This window comes from Cibotium barometz, chromosome 23 (assembly GCF_041138505.1).
Source record: "Cibotium barometz isolate CiBa-2024 chromosome 23, ASM4113850v1, whole genome shotgun sequence".
NCBI lineage: Eukaryota > Viridiplantae > Streptophyta > Polypodiopsida > Cyatheales > Cibotiaceae > Cibotium > Cibotium barometz.
Window position 1 is genome coordinate 33,385,829 of NC_141068.1, and position 15,013 is coordinate 33,400,841.

Below are 15,013 nucleotides of genomic sequence, written 5' to 3' on the forward strand. Positions count from 1 at the left end.
CACTAGAATGCTGGAGGGAGCATTTGGTATATGTTTTTCTAATAAGGGAAGTTTGGTTGCAACAACTGGCGGGGAGTGTTGAAAGGACAGCTCACATGGCGCGGCAAAGCCTGCCCAGGTCTTGACTAGCCTCGATATGGTTGAGAAATGGTGTGCTTCCGGTATGATGGGCGAGGGCCGAGACGAAGCGGTCCCTGAGTGAAGTGCCAGGACACCTAAGGAGGATCCTGGAGGGTTTTGAGACTAGGCGATGCACGGGCTCACAATGCCTAGGAAACCCATGCGGTTGTTGTGGAAGATATGTATAATGGACGAAATGATTATTGTAATCTGTTACTGCCACCCAACCTTCTTGCATGCTCTTGGGCAAACAAGAATAGCATCTTATACCTAAACAAGTGCAAGAATGGTCCTAGTGGCATTATTTTCGTGCACAACCAGTGGAAGAATGGCCCTAGGGCCATTCTTTCATGGCAAATAAGGCTATTGTTTTGCTTTAAAGGTCTCAGAGAGCATGCAAGATTGGCCCTAGGGCATCAAATAATGGCCCCACGGGGCCATTTCTTGCGTGACCCCAAGGCACATAGGTCATGTTGGAAATGGCCATGGGGCATCCAAGAATGGCCCTAGGACCATTCTTGATGCTCTTCTACATGCAAGAATGGATATGGGACCATTCTAGCATGGCCTTGGTGGCACCAACTTTCTTGCATGCTCTTGGGCATCCAAGGATGGCCCTAGGCCATTCTTTGCTTGTACAGCACGTGCAAGAATGGCCATGGAGCATCTCATAATGGCCCTAGGATGAGTCTTGAATGTCTTGTGCATGCAACAATGGCGCTATGGCCATTCTAGCATGGTCTCGGTGCTACCCAATCTTCTTGCATGCTCATTGGGAAAACAAGAATGGCCATAAGGCCATACTTTTTCATGCACAAAAGGTGCAAGAATGGTCTAGGGCCATTCTAGCATGGCCTTGGTGCCACCCAACTGGGCCATCCCTTTCATGCACAACAAGCGCAAGAATGACCCCAGTGCCATTCTTTTCATGCACAACCCCTGTAAGAATGGCCCTACGGCCATTATTTCATGGCAAATAAGGCTAATATTTTGCCTTAAAGGCCTCAAAGAGCATGCAAGCTTGGCCCAAAGGGCATCAAAGAATGGCCCCCAGGGTCATTCTTGCATGACCATGGATATGGGGCCATTCTAGCGTGGCCTTAGTGGCACCAATTTTCTTGCATGCTCTTGGGCATCCAAGAATGGCCCTAGGGCCATTCTTTTCTTGTACAACAGGTGCAAGAATGGCCATGGGACATCCTAACATAGGGCCAATCTTGAAGGTCTTGTGCATGATGCAAGAATGGCCCTATGGCCATTCTAGCATGGCCTTGGTGCTAGCCAATCTTCTTGCATGCTCTTGGGCAAACAAGAATGGCCATAAGGCCATCCTTTTTCATGAACAAAAGATTCAAGAATGGTCCCATGGCCATTCTTTTTGTGCACAACCGATGTGCAAGAATGGCCCTAGGGCCATTCTTTCATGGCAACTAAGGCCATTGTTTTCGCTAATACGACTAAATTATATACCTAGATGAATCCAAGAACATGCCCAAATACTCATGGTACTCAACCCACAAGACGATATAACTATCAATGCCATTATGCATAGTATAGACTAGATACTACGTCATCCCCACTAAGGTCATCAATGCCCAAGAGTGGGTGTTGAACTCTATATCAAGATATGCTCTCACACACGCACTCCACACACACACACACACACACACACACACACACAAGAGCATATATTCACACAAAGGCCTTCGTACTAAGTTTCTATCAAACCTCTAGAGATGCAAGGTAGACTTAGCCATAATGAAGCCTAGCACTAAGGGAAGTAGAAAATAGAAAGAACTAGTACAGTAAATAAGTAGTTGATAGGGAAAATGCCTCATATTTAGTATATATACATATACTATATAATGTATAAGTATATATACATTATAATGTATAGTATATATAATATAGTATATATAAAATAAGAATTATATATAATTTATATATATATTATAATATACTATACTTTTTACATATATATATTCTATACTTAATATATACTATACTCTTTATATATATAGTATAGTATATATAGTATATACTATACTACATTATATATATACTATAATATCGTATAGTGCTAAAAAAAATCGGGGTTGTGTAAGCCCAACTTCAAATTTTGAAAATTACCTTTTGAAATTTGAGTTGAAGGTATGAATACCTTCAAATTTTCAAGGGTTATAGTAATAATACTTTTTAATTTTTAAAATTTTCTCAAGTGATAATTTTTAAAATTTTAGATTAAGGGTTTTCTACTTTTTCTAGAAATACTTTTGTTTGAGCACACTGATATAGTATATAATATATACTATATTATATATATACTATACTATATTATATATATTATAATATAGTATATATAATATATTACATATAGTATATATTATTAGGTGGTGGAGCCTGATCTCCTTGCCACCACATGTTTCTCAGGACCCTCCTTATTATTACTGTCGTCGTCGGGGGTCTAGGGGGTGACATTTTGGAATGGCCGTGGGGCATCCAAGAATGACCCCAAGGCATCAAGGTCATTTTGGAATGACCCCAAGGCCATAATACCATCCACAATATGCTTTAGAATGGCCATAGGATTATTCTACCATGCACAATGTGCTTGAAAGATTCTACCATGCACAATGGGCCATAGAGCCATTCTACCATTTACAATCTTGATATTTTATGCATGCACTGGTAGAGAATGGACCTGCGGCCATTCTAAACTACATTGTGCTTACAAGAATGGCCCTAAGGGCATTCTCTACCTTCTTGTTAATGCTTCAAAATGGCCCTCATGCCATTCTAAAGTCCATCATGGATGGTTGTAAGATTCCTCCCCAGCCTCTCAAGATGTCCAGCATCTTCCCCTGTAATCAAATCCCTCTTTACAAATATAAAAGATCTTGTTTCTACCTGTTTTGGCCTAGAGAGAGAATATTTAGATTTTGAATATTTCTGGATGGAAGAATATCTCTTCTTATTAAAATAAGTTCCCCCAAAATAGAAGTTCAAAAAGATTTTCAGCAGAAGGTGCATTAGAAATTAAGTATAATTTATTCAAGAGGCCTTATCCTAGGGGTCCAGATTGTTGAAAAATTTTAAATTAAGGTTGTGAAGGGCCAATAAAATTCATCCAAATGTATGAAGAAGACAAATAGAAGAAATAAAGAAAATCACCCCCAAAAATGAGTAAATACTCACATAAGATGAAGAGTGGACTAAGGACCAAAGGAAAAGCTTTAAAAAATGGGTTTTTGACACCTCACAATGGGGATTCCCCCCCTCATGAATGAGGTGCCTACTTCACATAGACAATTGAGTTTTAAATCTTCAAAAATTGAGATATTTCATCTCTTCGCTCTCCTAATTCAAGTCTAGTTCCAAAAAGTTAGCTCATCTGACCTAAAAATGGTTAAAAATTGACCAAACTGATTTGAAAAATTCTAGAATCAGTTTGTTTGGTTAAGAGCTCAATTTTTCCTATAATTAGAAGCCTCCCCCTTTGTTGAAAAATAATAGTGTTTTTGCACTGTTACCCTACTTCTCCCAAGAGCCAAAAACTGTGAATTTACTCATAATTCATTAGTTTTTGACCTTCTAAAGATTGGTGGCCACTCTTGTTTCAAACAAGAGTAGATCCCTCAAACCATCAAGCCAAAGGAAAGCTCTCAAATACTCCTTGTAAGTTGGAGATTCTTCTCTTTTCTATTTCATTTTATGGTTTTTTATGATTTTTGTCTTCTCTAATATGAATATAATGTTATGTCTCATTGAAAAAAGGCATTCCCCTCTCTTCTTTAGTAAATCCAACCATTCTTTATCCTAGATGAATGATTAATGGATAAAATCAAATTATTCATAATGTTTCTCTTTGATAAATAGAAAATGTTTACATTAGAATAATTTAAATACTCTTGGTGAACTTCTAATTAATTTTAAAGAGTCAAAATTTAAAAAATGGTCAGCCATACAAAGGAGGTTATGGAAAAATTTTCTAAAATTGTGAAAAAAAAGTTTTACTTTTTTTTAATTCAAAAAGAGTAATTCCCATAGTATATGTATTCTTAAAGTGTTATTTTTCATCCTAGGTATAGAAAAATACTTACTAAAAATATTTTTTTTAAAGTGTTACTTTCTTTAGAATTAAATTCTTTGTATAGAAGAAAGCCTATTGGAATTTTATTTTGATCATAAAAGAGTGATTTTCATCATTATGTATTTATATGCATAAACATTTGCAAAAAAGATATTTTTTTATATTAAAAGTGTGATTTTCATCATAAATGATTTTTATGCATAAATGGATGCACAAAAAAAATTCTTTTATATTAAAAGAGTGATTTTTGTTCATAAATGATTTATATGCATAAACATATGCATAAAAGATATTTTTTATATTAAAAGTGTGATTTTCATCATAAATGATCTTTATGCATAAATGGATGCATAAAAAAAATTCTTTTATATTAAAAGAGTGATTTTCATCATAAATGATTTATATGCATAAAAGATATTTTTTTAATATTAAAAGTGTGATTTTCATTATAAATGATTTTTATGCATAAATGGATGCATAAAAGAAATTCTTTTATATTAAAAGAGTGATTTTCATCATAAATGATTTGTATGCATAAACATAGGCATTAAATAAATAAATATATATATATATATTAAAAGTGTGATTTTCATCATAAATGATTTTTATGCATAAATGGATGCATAAAAAAATTCTTTTATATTAAAAGAATGATTTTTGTCATAAATGATTTAGATGCATAAACATATTCATAAAAGATATTTTTTTATATTAAAAGTGTGATTTTATCATAAATGATTTTTATGCATAAAAGAAATTCTTTTATATTAAAAGAGTGATTTTCGTGATAAATGATTTATATGCATAAACATATGCATAAAAGATAATTTTTTTATATTAAAATTGTGATTTTTATTATAAATGATTTTTATGCATAAATGAATACATAAAAGAAATTCTTTTATATTAGAAGAGTGATTTTCGTCATAAATGGTTTATATGCATAAAAGATAATTTTTTATATTAAAAGTGTGATTTTCATCATAAATGATTTTTATGCATAAATGGATGCATAAAAGAAATCCTTTTATATTAAAAGACTGATTTTCATCATAAATGATTTGTATGCATAAAAGATATTTTTTTATATTAAAAGTTTGATTTTCATCATAAATGATTTTTATGCATAAATGGATGCATAAAAGAAATTCTTTTATATTAAAAGAGTTATTTTCGTCATAAATGATTTATATGCATAAACATATGCATAAAAGATTTTTTTATATTAAAAGTGTGATTTTCATCATAAATGATTTTATGCATAAAAGAAATTTTTATATGTAAATAAGGGCTCTCTTTCATCCTCTGTTTGATTTTCGCAAAAATTGCAAAAATGAATAAATAGATAATCTGTGAGAGAAAATTCTACCGTTTCATATTTACTATGATGGTAAAAATGAGAAAATTCAAATAAACTATCAAAGTCGGAGATTGAGATAAATGTTTTTTTTATTCCTCATAGGAATTCATGTTTAGTTTAGAAATCTATAAGCAAATATTCAATGAACGAAATTTAGAAAAAGAGAAATTGAAATATTATCTTTCAAGGAAGATAGTTTAGGAAGAACCTTTCCAGACCCAAACTCTGATTCAGACTATTGACCAAGACCTAATTCCTTCGTTTTGATCAATGACGATATGCCCAGTTGAAGAAAAATGCACTCAAATCACCCAACAAATCTGAAACTAAGTTGAGAGCTTTGATTTTGATATGAGGATCAAGATTACAGAATTTGAGGAATTGTGCTTGGGAATCCAGAACTGTGATCTAGAAGTATTGGGATACGGAATTAAGATATAACATTGTATAAAAAAAACAAAATCAAAACTGAAAACTTGCATAGAAACCATGTTTTCTTAAAAGACTGTCTTACGCCAGAATGCTGGAGGGAGCATTTGGTATATGTTTTTTCTAAGGGAAATTCAGTTGCAACAGCTGGTAGGGAGTGTTCAAGAGACAGCTCACGCGGCAAAGCCTGCCCACGTCTTGACCAGTCTCCGTATGGTTAAAATGGTGCGCTTCCGGTATGATGGACGAGGGCCAACGAAGCGGTCCCTGAGTGAAGTGCCAGGACACCTAAGGAGGATCCTGGAGGGTTCTAACCAGGAGAGATGCACGGGCTCACGGTGCCGAGGACACCCATGCATATGTCGAGGAAGATATTATATGATGGACCAATGTTTATTCTAATCTTACTGGATCTCGTTGTTAACCCGCTGGTCTCAACGAAGAGTCTAGAGTGATACTGTTTTGTGAGAAACAAAGACTCAATGGAAATTTTGAGTTATGACATGTGTAACCTGTAATTGTTTTATGGATTGTTTTATAAGTTAAAGTTTAAAGAGGAGTGTATGCGTATATGTTTTCTAAAGCAAAAGTTAAGAAAGGCATTCAATTATAGGTGGGTGAGTACTTATTTGGTTCTACTATTCCAGTGGTTGGGCGGTGGCTAACCCATGGGCCAGATGGGGTTAGGCTGGAACTCGAGTAGTTAATTAGAATACTGAAGACTTCTCTAAAGAATAAATCAACGGCTGTGCCTGACTCAATCAGGAAAAAAGCATTGATTCTTTCAAGTTAAGTCTGTAATAGTTTCCTTTCTATCTAGTTTATTCAGATGAAGGTTAGTTTAGTACCTTGACCTCGTTAGAAAAATTCGTTAATAAAATAAAAGTGGTGGAATCGTCCCCACTTCCCGGGCATGGGAAATTTTTCCGGTTTTAGTTTTCGGAAGGACCACCAGCTTAGTCTCGTGCCCTGGCATTCGAGGGCGAGGCCCCAAGTGAGAAACCCTGCTCCGCACAAGGGAGATCTACTTCCATTGCTACCATCCGGGAATCCGGTGTGCAGAGGGGGCAGCGGGATCTCATAGTTGGTATGAGAGTGCTGTTGTAAAAATTACATAACAGCAGGCAGAAATTGCTTAAAATTTAGAGAAATAATGTTTTCGCTTGTTAATATTATGTTGAATAAACTTTAAAAAAATTGAAAACTTATAAATTGAATTGGAAATTATAGATGGAAGTTCCATACTTATCCGGTATTCTCGACCTCACCCAGTCACAAGACATGACCGCGTTCGCCTTTGAGCATCTCATCTCTTCCGCTCTGACTCAAACAAGCCGAGAAAGACTCGCAAGCCATTTCAAGGATTTATATTTTCTTGACCCAGTGGAGAGACAACAGCATAAGTGGTTTGCAGGGTAGTATGTCCACGCCTCTTGTGTGACCGGCATCATGCAAGGTTGTGGTAGAACCTCTCATTGGCAATGATTCTGTTAAAGCTGAAAATGGTGTGTGGTGTCATTCTATATCATTTAACGCCTCGAAATTTCAGACTTTCATGCCAAGTCTACAGACTCCTTAGTTGCTTTATTCCTAAATGGAGGATAATAGCTCCCTTGTCAGTAAGTGGACATTTGTATCAGGGCATGGCTATGGCCCATGGCTATGGCCCAGTACCATCGTCATATGCGTCTCCCGAGGAGATTTTGAATTCTGGAGCCAAACTGCTCTATTTACATATTGCAACTTTTATATAAATAAAGAAATATTTTCTAAAGAAAAATTTCCTATTGTATAAGTGATTGTTTATGGACGATCTGATAAAGAAAAAAATTATTATCGGACATATGTCATAGATCTCCAATAAGATCATTGTCTTGTTTAAGAAATTGTTTTCCGAACCTCTTAAGTCTTAGGATCTCGTGGATGATATCAAAATAAAAATTTAATAATATATAAATTTTGGTAGAATCATGAGGCAGAATCATGAGACGAGGAAACCGTGGCCATCAGCCAGACCCTCTCTCTGAAGATGAGGAGCTTGACCCTGATGTTCTCGCAAGGCTCTTCATAGGACTCAGCCAAGACCCTTCAAAGGAGAAGGGGAGAACCTAGGCGAGGCTGTGGAAAAATGGGTGGAAGCCAATGGAAGAATATTTTGATGTCACAGGCTACAATGAGCAGAGCAAAATGGCTCTTGCTACTAGGGTGAAAATAGTGGAAACAGCCCGGGTAGCATGGAGGAACCACTCTGACACCAACCGTCTGGACAAAAATACTCAGTCCTGGACCGACCTAAAAACCTATTTGAGAAAGAGATTTTGTCCCCCTGGATTTTTGGAAACCAAAATGAACGAATTCTTAGAGCTAAAGCAGGGGAGCAAAACCATCAAGGAATATCACCAGGCCTTCGCTCTTCTACTCAAATATTCACCACCTTTAGATGAAGGAGCAACTCAGGTTCATTCGGGGAATGAACAAACCCTTGGACACACTCGTCAAAAATGCCAAACCAGTGTCCATGGCTGAAGCTATCAAAATGGCGAAGGACTTTGCCAAAGCCTTCATCGTGTAAAAGTCCCGCCAAAGCCAGCTCCCTCATCCTTCAAGAGATTTCAGACACCGGGAAGTTCTTCCAACTTTCTGCCTCCAAAGAGACAATGTCAAGGTCCTAACCAGAAAGTGGAAACGGGAAGCTTTTAAAATGAAGGAAGACCTTTCCCCCGATGTACATTCTCCGGATCTTTGGCTCTCTCCAAAATGCAAAGAGAAGACCTTCGAAGCGAGAACAGATGCTTCGGATGTCAAGGTCTTGGGCACCAGGATTGCCCATCTCCTTGTGTGGGCCAAGGAAGCCAAGGTCCAAGAGTTTCGAGACAGACTCCTTCTTATCAGTCCAATCAAAATCAGGGAAATCCCAAGAGAACTCTAGTTCAGCCATCTGCCTCTATCTAGAGTAGCCTCAGAACTCCTTCCTAGAACTGGGGCAACCAAAGACAAAGAGTTCTGCCTCAGACTGCAGCAACCAGAGCAGTCACAATAGGAGAGGTAGTGGAAGAAGAAAGAGGCCAAACTTATGCAGCAATTGAAAATCAAGGGCCAAATCATCAATTCTCCGTCATCAATACTCTAGCTAAGTATCAGGGTAAGCCTTTTAAGATTTTGATTGATTCAAGTAGTACTCATTCTTTCATTTCCCCTGGATGCTTGCGTAAGCTAGTCTTAGATCAGAAATCAGGGAAACCTATGTAAGTTAAATTGGCAAGTGGGAAGATTCTTTTCACTCACCTTGAGACACATCGTATTCAATTCAATCTAGATGGGAATTTAACTGACTATCAGTTTAGAGTTATACCTTTGGGAGTTTTTAGTGATGGGATCCTTGGAATGTATTGGCTCCACAAAAATCAAGCTGACATTCATTGTCATAATGGAACCATCTCTTTCCGTGACCTCCACGGAAACAAGGTTCAAGGAATCGGAATTTTAGGATCCCCAAGTCTGCAGTTAGTAAAAGGCTTCTAAGTTACTAAAAGGACTTAGAAAGAAGCAGCGCATTTATCTTGTCAAAATGAATCCAGTAGACTCAAAGTTAAAAGCTAAGGAACCTGAATGGTTAAGTGAATATGATGATTTATTCCCAACAAAATTAACAGAGATGCCTCTAATTCAGGAAGTAGATCATGTGATAGAATTGACCCCAGGAGCTCAGCCAGTAACACTGCGCAGTACAGAATTCTAGTTCCTAAAGCCATCAAACTCAAGGAATAGCTTGGACAGGTGTTGGAACAAGGGTTTGTAAGACCCAGTGTTTCACCTTGGGGTGCGCTAGTTCTCTTTCAGAAAAAGAAAGATGGAACGCTAAGACTCTGTGTGGACTATAGAGGTCTAAATCAGCTGACAGTTTAAGAATAAGTATCCTATCCCCAGAATTGATGAGCTTCTGGATAGGCTAAGTGGAGCCCAGATCTTCACAAAGATAGATCTCAAATTAGGGTATTATCAGATCAAGATTAATGAGCAAGATATCCCGAAGACAGCCATCAATACTCGGTATGGGCATTATGAATTCACTGTTATGCCGTTTGGATTGACAAATGCCCCAGCTACATTCAATCACTCAATGTAGGACATTCTCAGAGAATACTTGGATGATTTTGTTCTTGTTTTCTTTGATGATATTCTGATTTACTCAAAGAATGCAGTTGACCATGAAGCTCATGTCAGAAAAGTTCTTGAGATTCTAAGGAAGCACCAACTCTTTGCAAAAAAGAGCAAATGCACTTTCTCTACTGACCATGTTGAATACTTGGGCTTTCTGGTATCAAAAGATGGAATTTCTCCAGACTCTGCAAAAGTCTAAGTAGTCATAGATTGGCCTGAACCAAAGACAGTGAAAAAAGTCACAGCATTCTTGGGATTGACTGGTTGGTATAGAATTTTTATACCAAAGTATGCTCTCATAGCTTCCCCCCTAACTAATCTTCTCAAAAAGTATATTCCGTTTCAATGGTCTACCAGGTGCCAGAGTGCTTTTGATAAGCTGAAGACCGCCTTGGTAACCAATCCCATTCTGAAGCTGCCAGATTTCTCTCTACCCTTTGAAGTAGTAACTAATGCTAGTGGTTTTGCCTTGGGAGGTGTACTCATGCAGGAAGGTCATGCAGTGGCCTATGAATCCCGAAAACTCAGAACGCATGAGAGGAATTATGTTGTCCACGACTTGGAACTACTTTCAATAAAATATGATTTGAAATTGTGGAGACATTACCTACTGGGTCAAAGATTCACTTTGATGACTGATCATCAGAGCTTAAAGTGGATCTTCACTCAGAAGGATCTCAACATGCGCCAAAGAAGGTGGATGCAGACCCTCTGCAGTAATTTGATTTTGAAATCAAGTATCGCCCAGGCAAAGAAAATGTGGTAGCAGATGCCCTCAGCAGAAAAGCCTCCTTGCTTGCAATTACTGTAGTTTCAAATCCTTTGATTATTGAAGTAAGAGAGAAGATCATGCAGGATAGATTCTTTGGCCCTATTACTACCCTACTTATGCAGGAAAGCAAAACTCCACAGGAGTTGAACCGAGTTCAAGGGTACAACCTGGATGTTGGAATTATGTATTCACAGGCTATGCATTCCTAATGATGAGGGAACTAAGAGTCAAATTCTGAATGAAGCCCATGACAGTCTTATTGCGAGACATCTAGGTTTCATCAAAACCTACATGTCTGTGAAGAAAAGCTTCTTTTGGCCTGGTCTAAAAAGGGATGTGCTTAATCATGTACATCAATGTTTGACCTGTCAGAAAGTCAAGGCCGAGAGAGTAAAAATGCTTGGGAAGTTACATCCTTTAGAAATCCCCCTGATGAAGTGGGAATGTATGGGTATGGATTTTATTACTGGATTACCTTCAGTGCAATGAGGTTACAACTCCATCTTCGTGGTAGTTGATAGATTAACCAAAGTTGCCCATCTGATTTAAGTAAAAGAAACCTGCACTACAGTGGATGTGGCCAGAGTGTTTCTCAAGGAAATCTTCAGACTGCATGGCCTACCCAGAAGAATAGTAAGTGATCGAGACCCCACATTCACGTCAAGATTCTGGACTGCATTTTTTGAAGCAGTAGGAACTTTCTTGGATCTCAGCACAGCTTACCACCCTGAGACGAATGCTCAAATAGAAAGGGTAAACCAAGTAATTGAAGATATACTTCAGTCATGCTGTGGGCAGGGAACCCAAGAAGTGGCTAAGCTATCTACACCTAGTCGAGTTTGCCTACAATGCTTCTTATCTCACAGAAGTATTGCGATGAGCCATTTCAAAGCTTTGTATGGACATGATTGCTTAACTCCATTAACTTGGTCCGACCCATTGATTAGGGTCAAGATGTCCAGACAGACGCTTGATGACATGGACCAGCACATGCAGGCAATTCGTAAAGATATAAAAGCTGCCCAGGATAGACAAAAGTAGTATGCAGATAAGAAGAGGACAGATAGAGAATTCGAAGAAGCAGATATGGTCTTCATCCGAGTATGCCCCAAAAGAAGTTCTCTATCTCTTGGAAAGTACAAGAAGTTATCCCCCAGATATTGTGGGCCATATCTGATTACAAAGAAAGTAGGTGACTTACCCTACGAGCTTCTTCTACCTCCTCATCTCAAAGTACATAATGTATTTCATGTTAGCCTTTTTGAAAAGTATATTCCAAGCCCGAATCATGTGCTTGATGGATGAAATCTTAACCTCTTCAACCCAAGGGCAGATAAAACTCCAACCTGAAGAAATCCTTGATGTTCGAGAAAAGATTCTCAGGAGCAAAGTTCTGAGAGATTTATTAGTTAAATGGAAGTTCTATCCTTTTTGAAGATGCCACCTAGGAGAAAGAAGCCAATCTGTTTACGAGATTACTCCCAGTTTGCGAGATGAGGACATCTCACGTTTTTCAAGTGGGAGAGAATGTAAGAGTCCTCCCCAGCCTCTCCCCAGCCTCTCAAGATGTCCAGCATCTTCCCCTCTAATCAAATCCCTCTTAAGAAATATAAAAGATCTTTTTTCTACCTGTTTTGGCCTAGAGAGAGAATAATCAGATTTTGAATATTTTTGGATGTAAAAATATCTCTTCTTATTAAAATAAGTTCCCCCGAAACAGAAGTTCAAAAAGATTTTCAGAAGATGCATTAGAAATTAAGTATAATTTATTCAAGAGGCCTTATCCTAGGGGTCCAGATTTTCAAAAAAAATCAAATTAAGGTTTTGAAGGGCCAATAAAATTCATCCAAATGTATGAAGAAGATAAATAGAATAAATAAATAAAATCACCCCTAAAAATGAGTAAATACTCACATAAGATGAAGAGTGGACTAAGGACCAAAGAGAAAGCTTTAAAAAATGGATTTTTGACACCTCACAATGGGGATTCCCCCCTCGTGAATGAGGCGCCTACTTCACATGTGCAATGGAGGTTTAAATCTTTAAAAATTGAGATATTTCATCTCTTCTCTCTCCTAATTCAAGTCTAGTTCCAAAAAGATAGCTCAACTGACCTAAAAATGGTCAAAAATTGACCAAACTGATTTGGAAAATTCTAGAATTAGTTTGTTTGGTTAGGAGCTAAATTTTTCCTGTAAATAGAAGCCTCCCCCTTTGTTGAAAAACAATAGTGTTTTTCCACTATTACCCTACTTCTCCCAAGAGCCAAAAACTGTGAATTTACTCATAACTCATTAGTTTTTGACCTTCCCTCTTCTAAAGATTGGTGGCCACTCTTGTTTCAAACAAGAATAGATCTCTCAAACCATCAAGCCAAAGGAAAGCTCTCAAATTCTCCTTGTAGGTTGGAGATTCTTCTCTTTTCTATTTCATTTTATGGTTTTTTATGATTTTTGTCTTCTCTTTTCTATTTCATTTTATGGTTTTTTATGATTTTTGTCTTCTCTAATATGAATAAGATGTTATGCCTCATTGAAAAAAGGCATTCCCCTCTCTTCTTTAGTAAATCTAACCATTCTTTATCCTAGATGAATGATTAATGGATAAAATCAAGTTTTTCATAATGTTTCTCTTTGATAAGTAGAAAATGTTTACATTAGAATGATTTAAATACTCTTGGTGAACTTCTAATTAATTTTAGAGAGTTAAAAATTAAAAAATGGTCTGCCATACAAAGGAGGTTATGGTGAAATTTTCTAAAATTATAAAAAATAAGTCTTACTTTTTTTTAATTCAAAAAGAGTAATTCCCATCGTATATGTATTCTTAAAGTGTTATTTTTCATCCTAGGTATAGAAAAATGCTTACTAAAAATATTTTTTTAATAAAGTGTTAATTTCTTTAGAATTAAATTCTATGTATAGAAGGAAGCTTATTGAAATTTTGTTTTGATCATAAATAAGTGATTTTCATCATAAATGATTTATATGCATAAACATATGCATAAAATATATATTTTTATATTAAAAATGTGATTTTCATCATAAATGTTTTTTATGCATGGATGCATAAAAGAAATTCTTTTATATTAAAAGAGTGATTTTCATCATAAATTATTTATATGCATAAAAGATATTTTTTAATATTAAAAGTGTGATTTTCATCATAAATGATTTTTATGCATAAATGGATGCATAAAAGAAATTCTTTTATATTAAAAGAGTGTTATTTTGTCATAAATGATTTATATGCATGAACATATGCATGAAAGATAAATTTTTTATATTAAAAGTGTGATTTTCATCATAAATGATTTTTATGAATAAATGGATGCATAAAAGAAATTCTTTTATATTAAAAGAGTGATTTTCATCATAAATAATTTGTATGCATAAAAGATATTTTTTTGTATTAAAAGTGTGATTTTCAACATAAATGATTTTTATGCATAAATGAATGCATAAATAAAATTCTTTTATATTAAAAGAGTGATTTTTGTCATAAATGATTTATATGCATAAAAGATATTTTTTTAAGATTAAAAGTGTGATTTTCATCATAAATGATTTTTATGCATAAATGGATGCATAAAAGAAATTGTTTTATATTAAAAGAGTGATTTTTGTCATAAATGATTTATATGCACAAACATATGCGTAAAAGATAAAAATTTTATATTAAAAGTGTGATTTTTATCATAAATAATTTTTATGCATAAATGGATACATAAAAGAAATTCTTTTATATTAAAAGAGTCATTTTCGTCATAAATGATTTATATGCATAAACATATGCATAAAAGATATTTTTTTATATTAAAAGTGTGATTTTCATCATAAATGATTTTTATGCATAAATGAATGCATAAAAGAAATTATTTTATATTAAATGAGTAATTTTCATCATAAATTATTTGTATGCATAAACATATGCATAAAAGATATTTTTTTAATAATAAAAGTGTGATTTTCATCATAAATGATTTTTTATGCATAAATGGATGCATAAAAGAAATTCTTTTATATTAAAAGAGTGATTTTTGTCATAAATGATTTATATGCATAAAAGTTATTTTTTTAAA